General features: G+C 35.6%; 1 pseudogene; it reads left to right on the top strand.

The window, feature by feature from the left end:
• The first annotated feature begins 8,512 nt into the window (after window positions 1-8,512).
• On the top strand, window positions 8,513-9,487 carry LOC116738049 (annotated as a pseudogene).
• The last annotated feature ends 2,707 nt before the right edge of the window (window positions 9,488-12,194 follow it).

Here is a 12,194-nt window from a genome sequence, read left to right on the forward strand (position 1 = left end):
GATGAGTGTTTACTTTTCCGTTTTTCTTTTTGGCAAGGGAGAGGCCACACTACCTGGACTCCATTTAATCTCGGGCTCTTGCACAGGTAAACGCAGGGAGGTCTCCCTTTGTTACCTGGGCTCATGTCTTCGGCAGCTAGGCCTTTTGCTACTTGTGTTCTCATGGTTTACGGAGGCCTATACATACCATACATAAACCACACACTACACATACAGGAATTATGCCGTGTGTGTGTGTGTGTGTGTGTGTTAATTTGTGTAAATGATACTGTGGTATGTAGATTTCAGGCTCTTTCTAACTTTGATTCTTAAACTATAATCAAAACATCTACCCATGTTTCTATATAAAAACTAAGATCACGGGGCACCTGGGTGGCTCAGTTGGTTGAGCGTCCGACTTCGGCTCAGGTCATGATCTTGTGGTCAGTGAGTTCGAGCCCCGCGTCTGGGCTCTGTGCTGACAGCTCGGAGCCTGGAGCCTGTTTTGGATTCTGTGTCTCCCTCTCTCTCTGCCCCTCCCCCATTGATGCTCTGTCTCTCTCTGGCTCAAAAATAAATAAATGTTAAAAATTAAAAAAAATAAATTAAGATCACTAAATCTGATCCCTGCATAAGATGGCATCCAATGTTGGTGCCACATTGTATGTATTTAATCACCTTGGGATGACATCCAGGTTTCATCCTACTTTATTCGGCCACAAGAAACGTCATGATACATTTCATCTTACTTGCTGCTTCTTGGCATAAAATACATTCTTGGAAATATTGCTAGTGATCCTTTTGTCATGTGCATTTTCTATTTCTTCTACTATTTTCGTAGTTGTGATAATTGTATATTTAAAGGTTTGTTTCCTAACTTTACTATTCTAGGTTATTGCTCTGTGAAAAAAAGCTCTTAATAAAACTGTTATAGATACTCTTTAATAACAACATAACATATCATAACTACCTCATTGAAAAAATCTCTAGTCTTCTACTGTTACCTTATTTGAACACTGAAACTAATTGACCAGTGATAGACCATCTCCTTTACTGAAACCATCTGTGGACATCAACTTTCTGTTGACATTAGCCACTTTCTTTCTTTCTTCTTTTTTTTTTTTCCAGGCAAGACAAGTGTTTTATTTTCCAAAGCACTGAAAATTCTTTCTCTTTTATTCCTTGTCCTGATTCATGTCAATGTGTATAAAGAGGCTCTTTTGTAAGGTGATTTTTTTAATCATTTTTTTCTTCTCTTTACATTAAATGTTGCATGTTGAATCTAAATTTGGGATGAACTTTGGAGAGAAATCCTTTTTTTTTTTTTTTCTGGAAGGTATTAAGCAAGTATATCACTAACCTACCAGTCTTCTTCAATGAGAATTTGCAAAGAGAAAAATTTATAAGAATCAGAGATATTTCTCTTAAGTAACCATGACTGTAAGAAACTCTATTTTGAAATGGTGATAAGGCTTATTCAACTAAAATTTATTGAGCCTGACACTCTACTAAATTGTGGGGTGTTCAGGGTGAACAAAAATTCACAGGCCCTCTCCCCATGGAAATCAGAAACTATCTGGGAAAACTGGAGGTTGGCAAATCTTCACCTACCTACTTGTTGAATTCTAGAATCAGATTTTCCATTCTGAAGACCCAAATACCTATATTCATTAAGATTGCAGGGTGATCCAAGTCCTGAAGGACTGATTCATGACAATTAAAATGGACAATGACTCAAGTAAACTCCAGAGTGTTACAATTAATATGCGATTAGAATTAATCCTAAGAAGAATTTGAATATGCAAATATTCCAGATCAATAGATTATCTCCCTGTATTAAAAGACAATCAGCATTTCAAAGAGCACTTTTGTAAGAACAGAAAAAAAAAGGTTAATTTATATCATTGTCTAATAAACTTTTCAGTTATATAGGTCCATTGAGATAGGCTTGCCCTTGGAACCAAGGTCGTTGTTGCTGGAAGGTTCTCTTTTGCCTGCACTTCACTTAATGTGCACTAAGGATTTTTTTACCCTCTGCCCAGTGTTTTTACTATGTATCATATTTCATTATTTTTATGGCATGCTTTCTCCAAATATTATCTGTGGATTTGTTCTATGCTTTGTGGTCAATGACATATAATTTGCTGTCAGCCAGGCAACAGTGACAATATAGTTGCATTTGCCTGCTGATGTGCCAAGTTGATCATAACTGTTCAGCTGCATGATGTGTGTTAATGGTGCTATGTGAATGGAAATTAATTGCAATTTAAAGTATCTTCAAAAATAACACTGTGATTTGACAGTAAAACTATATATATATATATATATATATATATATGCTTTAAAGTGCCCTTTCAACAGGTATAAAAATATTCAAAGTAATAAGAAGGCATTGTGTCAGAAATGAATTGTCTGCAGCTTTACTTTCGTAGTGAGATGTGAAATAATGTCATGTGTTACACTCAGTCTGGCTGAGATTAGATGAAGAACCTCACAACAGGTTGTGTAGCCTGGCTTTGCATAGAGTTGATATTTTAATTGATACTTTGGGAAAGAGTCTTGAACCCTCTGGAAATGGAAGTAAATTCTGCATATATATGTTTATGTCCTCTGAAGATATGGGTGGCGCAAAGCTTTCATATGATTCTCAAAGTTAAGAACTGCTGACCTGTAGCCATACACGGCTATCATAGACAACTTCCTTAAGCATATTATTTGCAAGTTATTATTTAGGATAGTGTTTAGTGTTTGCTGCTCATTCTCTTAGTTGGTAATCACTTGCCTCACCCGCTGCTTTTACAAATATTTAGGCAACACCTCACTCATCTTCCTACACAGTGATAGTATATAAACCCCAAAATAGTAAAATATTAATCTCTTATAATGAAAGTGAAATTATTAAAGAATGAAATTATTGCAGGTGTTTTAGCATATTGGAATATTCAGTCAGTGGGGGTATTTCAATCATTGTTCAAATTAGAATTTGAAGAATATATATTTGTACATGTAACATGGAACTAGCAATGTATTCCGTCTAGGTAACCTTTACCACAACAATATACTTAGTCTAGGTAACATTTACCATAATATCTGGGTCTCCTTAATAGTTTATAATCCATTGTACTGTGTCTGAATTATATAAACAGAGAAAATCAGTGTTGGAGCTACAATTCCAACTTAATTGCCCTCCTTTAAAGTTTTACAGGTAGCTCTGGGAATATTTTAAATAATCTATGGTTACTCCTGGGTGAAAAGCAATTACAGCAAATGTCCTTTCTATCAAGGTTGAGAATTATTATTTGTTTCTGCATCTGAGAAATCCCACCAAGTGAAATCAGAACATTGAAGACTTCAATTTCCCAGATGACTTCCCATTAGGGAAAGGGAATGAACCACTTGCCATATTTACTAACTCTAAACACGACAACAAAAGAATTCAGGTGTTTTTTGTTTTTTTTTTTTCAAGGCAGGTATGAAACCCTGTATTCAAACCCTGTATTCAAAACCCCTGTATTAGATAGCAACATATATTTTTTCCACTTTATTAATATATGCTCTAAACACATTTGGTAAAGATCAGATTAAAACATGACTGAAAAATATAGTGAATGGGTATGATGATGATATTTTAATATTAGAAAGCATAAATTAAAATAATGTTCCTATACAGTTACTATGGATACATAGTTCCTATACAGTTCCTAGACAGTTACAGTTACTACAGTTACTATACATGGCTGGGTGTGTAAAATAAACTTCCTTGACAGTAGTCCTAGTCATATCTATGGTTTCTTGGCAGATACATTACTTGTAAATCACATTTTTTCATAGATGCTTTCTAGGGACTATCTCTAATGATGCTTCCCTCCTCCCAGCTCATTTGGTCATTTCCCATCCATGATTTTATTCTAGGATATATCATTAATTTTAATGATTTAAGTTTTTGAAATTCATAAAAATTAATCATTCTGCTATAACATCATTTAAATATGTAATTTAAGCATTAAAAAAAATCAATGGACAGATGCAGCCAGGATTTCATTGTTCCTAATTATACTTTTGTCATAAGAAATTGTTGAGTAAGAATAATAGGATATATTGTTGATATTTTTAAGAGATCTTAAAACAAGATATAAAACTTTCAAAAAATGATAAAAGTATGGGTGAAATATTTTAATAGCATTTTATGTATGAATTATGGAAATTTAGCAAACTAAATAAAATTTGACAAAGCCCAAGATCATATATATAGAAGCTAAATTAGTGCTTTGTCTTCTCACAAAACAATTTTAAAAGTATTATCCTAGGATAACATTTTTGCTTTGTTTTCTTACATTAACTTGAAATTCTAATTTTACCTCTAATATTACAATAAAAATTATTCACAGCCACATTTTGATTTGTCCACAATTGGCTATTTTGTGCTTCGTTCATATGTACCTGGTTTTTAAGAATCTGCTCTTTATTTATAAGACTATTTCACTATAGGAGTCAAATATTCTCTTTTTAGGTGATGTTATTCATACTATGATATTTAAGATTAACTCATCCTTTCTGAGAGGAACTTGTGCTTATCAATGTATAAATATTTTGGTTCTGTTTAGAATTGGCTTATCTTCCTCAATGATGTAAATTGGATTACTAAACATAGGAATTAAGCAATCTTTCCACTTGTCCAAATTGGATTTTCTTTTTGTATTTCTGTGTGTTTCTGTGTGTGTGTGTGTGTGTGTGTGTGTGTGTTCCTTTCACCACTCGTTTGGTCATCCATTAGCTGACACAGACTCTCTGCCACCTAAATGTATTTATGAAGATTTTTAGATATTTTTGACTAAGACACTCTACCATTGTATTTAAAATGCAACAATTATGCACGTGCTTATTTCTTGTGTATTTTCAGATCTAGATCATTCATTCAACAAATACTGAGTGACTCACCCAAGTATTGTATATTCAATCACATAGGTTCATTCATCACTGAAAAAAAAGATTTTATTTTAGGAGCTTCAGTTTCAGTGCAGAGCCTTCACCATTGTCTGGGTTATTAAACTTTTTTCTAACTTTATTCTTTATCAGTTTGTCACTGAACTTTTGGGAATAATTCCTTTGGTTTTCTGAGTAGGAAATGGGCGGTATTCTCGTAAACACCTTGTCTGCCCCCTTTGTTCTCCTCCTTGGTGCCTTCTGCACCCATGTTGCTCAGTCTTTAACAAAGCCAGGATAATACAGCAGATGGGGATTCTCTTTAATTATATTTCTGTCATAGTAATGGTTATCTTCTGCCTGGATCTGGAAGAACTGACAATGATTACACAGTTTCATGCTACAAATAAGAGCAGGTGCAGCTGTAAATAGTCCCTGATTAACAATTTCATTTAAATATTATAACAGATTTCTGTAGGGCAAATTACTCCCACTGGTAAGGAGGTGTACTTTGTATATAATATAATTCACTAAATCCACAATTTAATTATGCTAGCAATAACAAAGCCCGTAGTGTGCTAAAAAAAATTCCAAATATATTAGCCCTTCAATCAAAATAACTACTGTAAAACAAATGAATTGTTATTAGAAATGTTCCTGATGGAGCAAAATTGTAAATTATCTCTCATCATCCTATTTCTGGGGTCATGTATTGGTTAGTGTTAACAAAATAAGAAACAAATTAATAGTTTTAATCTTAACATGTAGTTTGTATTTTTTCTATTCCACTCTTAATAATAAATTCTAAAACCTCTAAATGAAGTACAGCATTTGTGAGTTTTTAAGAAATACCACATTTAAGATATTTAATATCTGTTAGGAGTAGAACATGTTATTTTTTTTAAAGTTCCAACTTTATAATTTGATTATAGATTGAAAATAAATGTGTGATTAAAATATGTTCATTTTAAATTGTAAGATGTCTATTAATTGTGCAGTTTCACAATTTCTTTTGAAAGCTACACTGTATGGAAGAAAAGATAGGGTTTAGTGTGCTATTCCCTTTCCAGTTGTCTTGTTTATATCTTGCAGGCTTTTTTTTTTTTTAATTTTTTTTTTCAACGTTTATTTATTTTTGGGACAGAGAGAGACAGAGCATGAACGGGCGAGGGGCAGAGAGAGAGGGAGACACAGAATCGGAAACAGGCTCCAGGCTCCGAGCCATCAGCCCAGAGCCCGACGCGGGGCTCGAACTCACGGACCGCGAGATCGTGACCTGGCTGAAGTCGGACGCCCAACCGACTGCGCCACCCAGGCGCCCCTCTTGCAGGCTTTTTTTACTACTGCTGCAAATTTAATTTTTCAAAGTTTTCATTCTTCCAAAAACATCTTTGCAGATATTTTTAATAAAATAAAATAAAACTAGTATAATTGGTAGCTAAAATAAGTTCTCATTTTTTTCTCTTACTGTCTCCATTTAAATGTTGCTCTTGAGAAAATTTATAACAATTTATATCAATTATCATATCCAGTTGTTATTAAAGTCTTGGTTGAGAAGTAAGATCCAGTTTATAAGAAGTAGTTTAGTTACTTAGTCATTAAAAGAAATATGGGCTTATATAATTACTCTTTTGGACCACCATGTTGAGGCTGAGAATGTATAAGGTAAATTAGTTTAATGGTAATACCCAAGGTTTGCTGCTATGAATTCAAGTACCTGGGTTTTGGGTGGTAGATTAGGTGAATGCCTTTTACTTTAATGAATGCTCTGCTAATTGTTTAATGAATATTTTTTGGAAGTATTGCTTTGTTAGCTTGTTTTTTGTTTCAAAAAAGTTACGTCTGTCTAATCTGTAATATTTAAAATAGAATTTCTGTACATTATATAATTCATTTTAATTTGCATAATATATAAATACATGCAATAGATATCCATATTTAAATAAAATACAGGTATGAGTGATATCTAAAATATTTAATAACTCATACTGTATAGGAAGTGATTAATTAGAATAATGCCACAGCCCATTAGATTATGTCAGCTCTTAAAAATGGGTATGGCTTTACTGGCCATTAGTAAATTACAATGCTATTCACTATAGATATGGATTACCCAAAATATCTTGTAAATCCAGATTTTCATATAATAGCATTCTGTCAATACCATGAACTATGGCACTAAAAAGGTTAAAAGTTGTTAATTTAGAAAAACTGTCTTCATTTTTAGATGTACTTAAAACATGCCTTAATAGTTCAAGCTCAACTTTCAACTGTGTCCAATTCTCAATAGTAATTAAAAATGTTTTTTATCCTTTTTACTGTGTAATTGGAAATGTCCTCCCAAAACACCGCATAATTAGAAACTCTCATTTTATACATGTGCATTTATTATTTTAATTATTCTTGGTACAAATAACTGGATTTTAAAGGAAATATAAAAACAGCCCAGCATGAATATATTTGATTCAATTTTGTCCTCCAACAGTATCAATTTTATAATATTTAAATTTACGTTCCATTAATATGTTTTCAAATAATTTCTAAAAGAAATGAGTCTTAAGGTACAGTCAAGATGCTGAAGACTTGCCCTACAGATCTCAAATTAATGGCTTTTAACAATTATAAATCATAATTTATTACACATGCCAATGCATAAACAAAGTTTGGGTGTACAATTAGAAATTTAATTACATTGGAAATGTCACTGCATATTTAAACAGATGACCAGGCATTAGGGCCTGTGCAGATAACAGAATTCCCTCCTCCACACGTGTTTCACTGAAGGCTATGCTGTCTATCGAAATGACAAGGACTGGCTGCCAAAAGGGTATAAAGCATTATAGAAATTTTTATCTTTAAAAAAAAAATAATGTGTCATTTAGTTTTGAGAGACAGAGAGAGACAGAGTACAAGTGGGGGACAGGCAGAGAGACAGGGAGACACAGAATCTGAAGCAGGCTCCAGGCTCTGAGCTGTCAGCACAGAGCCCCATGCAGGACTTGAACTGGTGAACTGAGAGTTCTTGACCTGAGCTGAAGTCAGAGCCAAAGTTAGATGCTCAACCGACTGAGCTGCCCCGGGGGCCCCTAGAAATTTTTATCTTTCTGAAGAGGGTATTTCTTTGCAATATATTCATACATGATGTGGTTTCAAAGTATTTTCAAGGAAAAAGGGTAATCTGAACAAATTACAACCTGCCAATTACATTGTTTGCATTAAATCTAAAAAAATGTTTATTTTAATACCTGTTTATTTGTTGTGATGTTTTGTAGATATTTTTTTAACCCACCAGAAAAAAGTTTGTCTTATAAGTAAGAAATGTAATTCAGTAAATGAAGTACTGAGTTAAGAAAATAAAAGACACAAATGCAAATTTAGTAGCTTTAAAATCGGAGTTTGTGAGTGCCTCTTTGGCAGCTGGTCCCATGGTGAGGGTGGTGGTGAGGGGGCCGCTCTAGCCTGTAGACTGTGTCTGTGGCCGGGCACATATGTCCAGCCTCAGTGGACAGAGCTTGAGTGTATTGCACAGCAGGATCTGGTTCCAGTGCCCTGATAATGGGCTGTCCCCGGCAGCTCCCGGCCAGGAATGAGGGTCTCTTCTGATCTGAGAATGGCTACTCCCCAGTATGAGCCAGTGGCTGAGATCGGTGTTGGTACCTATGGACACAAGGCCCATGGTCCCCACAGTGGCCACTTTGTGACCCTCAAGAGTGTGAGAGTTCCTAATGGAAGAGGTGCTGGCGGGGGCCTTCCCATCAGCACAGTTCATGAGGTGGCCTTACTGAGGCAGCTGGAAGCTTTTGAACATCCCAGTGTTGTCCACCTGATGGACCTTTGTGCCATGGCCCAAACTGCCTGAGAGACCAAAGTGACCCTGGTGTTTGAGCGCGTAGACCAAGACCAAAGGCCGTATCTGGACAAGGCCCCCCCACCAGGCTTGCCAGTAGAGACTATCAAGGAAATGATGCGCCAGTTCTAAGAGGCCTAGATTTCCTTCATGCCAACTGTATCATTCACTGAGATCTGAAGCCAGAGAGCATTCTGGTGACAAATGGCGGGACAGTCAAGTTGGCTGACTTTGGCCCGGCCAGAATCTACAGCTATCAGATGGCAGTGATACCTGTGGTTGTTACCCTCTGGCGCCATTCTCCAGACGTTCTTTGCAGTCTACGCGTGCAACACCCGTGGCCATGTGGAGTGTTGGCTGTATCTTCGCAGAGGTGTTTCCTTGCAAGGCTCTCTCCTGTGGAAACTCTGAAGCTCACCAGTTAGGCAAGATCTTTGACCTGGTCGGGTGCCCCCCAAGTATGACTGGCCCCGAAATGTGTCTGTGCCTGGAGGAGCCTTTTCCTCAGAGGGCCCAGCCCAGCGCAGTCAGTGGTACCTGAGATAGAGGAGTCTGGAGCACAGCTGCTGCTGGAGATGCTGACTTTGAACCCACATGAGTGAATCCCTGCAGCACCTTTACCTAAAATTGGCAGAAGGTAAACCCATACCAAGCAGTGAGTGGCTGCAGCTGTACCCAGAGAAGTCTGTCACTTTTCTTTTCCTTCGAACGCTTGAGTGGAGAGCCCCCCAACTGTGAAGGCCATCTTAGCCTTTGTCTCTGATGAAGCCTTCATCTCTGAGGCTGTGGAAACAACTCCTCCATCGTTTTACAGAGAATATTTTGCTGCCTTAATGACATTGCCCTCCCCCCTTTCGAAGCTTATCCTTCCCCTGCCCCCCATTTCTGTACATCAAGGAGTGTGTTCCTTGCTCTCCCCTTTACTATCTTGATATTGGGATCTTTTTTTATAAAGGAAAAAGAAAACAAACAGACAAACAAATAAATAAATAGCTTTAAAATTGTTTGGGGCACCTGGGTGGCTCAGTCAGTTAAGCGTCAGACTTTGGCTCAGGTCATGATCTCACAGTTTGTGGGTTTCTGTCCCCTATTGGGCCCTGTGCTGACAGCTCAGAGTGTGGAGCCTCTTCAGATACTGTGTCTTCCTCTCTCTCTGCCCCTCCCCACTTTTCAAAAACAAACATTAAAAAATTATTTAATAAGGTATTTGTGAATAAGGAAATTAGTGTGCTGATATTATTATAAAATGTTCTTAATTTTTATATGACTAATGAATTTTATTTGTATCACTTAAGAGTTTTCAGGTTTCCATATAAATTCTGTGAAAATGGAAACATTTTATAATTGAAAGTAATAATGCATTGAGTATAGAGTGGCAGAACCAAGTTTCTTCATCATTTGTGAGAGAAAACCCTGATTTTGAAGTAGTTTTTAAGAAAATAATGTTTAAACAATATTTTAATGTTTAAATGTTTAAATGTTAATAATGTTTACACAATACTATAGTGAAAGTACTGCTTAGTAGCAAAATAGTTATCCATTTTTCAAGGGATATTACTGAGAGAAAGAAGTCACTCATATATCTTTAACCATGACGTTTATATATGGTTAACTTAATCCCTAACTATGAATGATGCAACACTTTCTCAGGCATATCACCGTATTCATTCACTCCCTGTAATATATAACAGTTGAACATCTTCCATGGAGTGGATCCAATTCCAGGCACTGAGGATAATGAATAAAATAGACTGATTTCTCTCATGGAGTAACATTCTAGTAGGAGAGATAGACAGTAAACAAACAAGCAATATAATGCTGGTTAATAGTGCTACAAAGAATTAATGTTAGGTTGGGAGAAAAGAGAGATACAGGAAAGAAGTGTTTTAAAATGGATAGAGAAGACTTCATAGATGTAGACCTATTTGGTTAAGATTTAAGAGTGAAGTATGAGAGGGGCACCTGCCTAGCTCAGTTGGTGGAGCATGCAACACTTGACCTTGGGGTTGTGAGTTTGAATTCCAAGTTGGGTGTAGAGTTACTAGATAAATAAATAAACAAATAAATGAATTTTTTGAAAAGAGTAACATATGAGCTATTTGAGGACAAAACTTTCCAGACAAAAGAACAAAACATTGCTAGATATGTTCAAGAAGCAGCAGGAGGAAATGGCTACAGAGAAGTTGGTGAGGAGAGGGATGGAATGAGAAGGTGAGGAGGTGGTCAGGGACTATTCACGGAGAGGCTCTAAAACATAGATGACAAGGACATTGGATGTTATTTTTTATTTATTAAACAAATTTATTTGGTAAGAGGCTTTTAAGAAGAGACTGATAATCATCTCTTTGACCAGGGACACTTTGGATCAACTGGTTAAGTCCATGTAGTCAGTGGGTTGATTCATATACCAAAAGCATTTTTGTTGCTTAGTAAATTTAGCTGTAAATATCATGTTTACAATAATGAGAAGGAAACTTGATTACTATATAAAGTTAGGTTTTATTAAAGATGAACTTTTTGGAATTATGATTGACCACCACATATGAAATGGAGTATATTTTCATTTGCCATCTGTATTGTTTTCTGTGGTGAGATGTCTATAAAGATCTTTGGCCTGTTTTTTAATCAGGTTATTTGTTTCCTTATTGTTGAGATTTAGGAGTTCTTTATATATTTTGGATAACCATCCTTTATCAGAAATATTTTGGAAATATTTACTCCTATTGACTGGTCTTCTTATTCTCTTGATAGTGTCTTTCACAGAGAATTGTTTATAATTTTAATGAAGTCCAGCCTATCAATTATTTGTTTCATGGATATCTTTGGTATTGTAGCTAAAAAGGTATCCTGTATTGAAGGTCATCTAAGCTTTTTTTTTTTTTTTTTTTTTTTTTTAGTTTCACAGTTTTGTTTTTTACATTAAAGTTTATCATCCAGTAGGGTTACTTTTGTGAAGGGTACAAGGTGTGTGTCTAGATTATTTTTTCCATGTGCATGTACAGCCACTCCAGCACCATTTGTTTTCGAGACTATCTTTGCTCCATTGTATTGCCTTAGTTTCATTGTGAAATACCAGTTAACTGTATTTATGATACTATTCCTGGGCTCTCTATTCTGTTCCATTGATCTCCTTGCCTATTCTGTAGCGAGTACCACACTGTCTTCATTATTACAGCTGTAAAATAAATCTGGAAGTCAGGTAACATCAGTCTTCGATCTTTGTTCTTCTCTTTCAGTATTTGATTATCTGGGACTTTTGCCTCTCCATGTAAACTTTAGAATCATTTTGTCAACATCCATCAAATAACTTGCTAGGATTTTGATTAGAATTGTATTGAATTTATAATCAAGTCGGGAAGAATTGACATCTTGTTTTGTTGTTTTTTTTTAAATGTTTATTTGCTTCTGAGAGAGAGAGAGAAACAAAGAGTGAGTGGGGGAGGGG

The sequence above is a fragment of the Lynx canadensis genome, chromosome B1 (assembly GCF_007474595.2).
Source record: "Lynx canadensis isolate LIC74 chromosome B1, mLynCan4.pri.v2, whole genome shotgun sequence".
NCBI lineage: Eukaryota > Metazoa > Chordata > Mammalia > Carnivora > Felidae > Lynx > Lynx canadensis.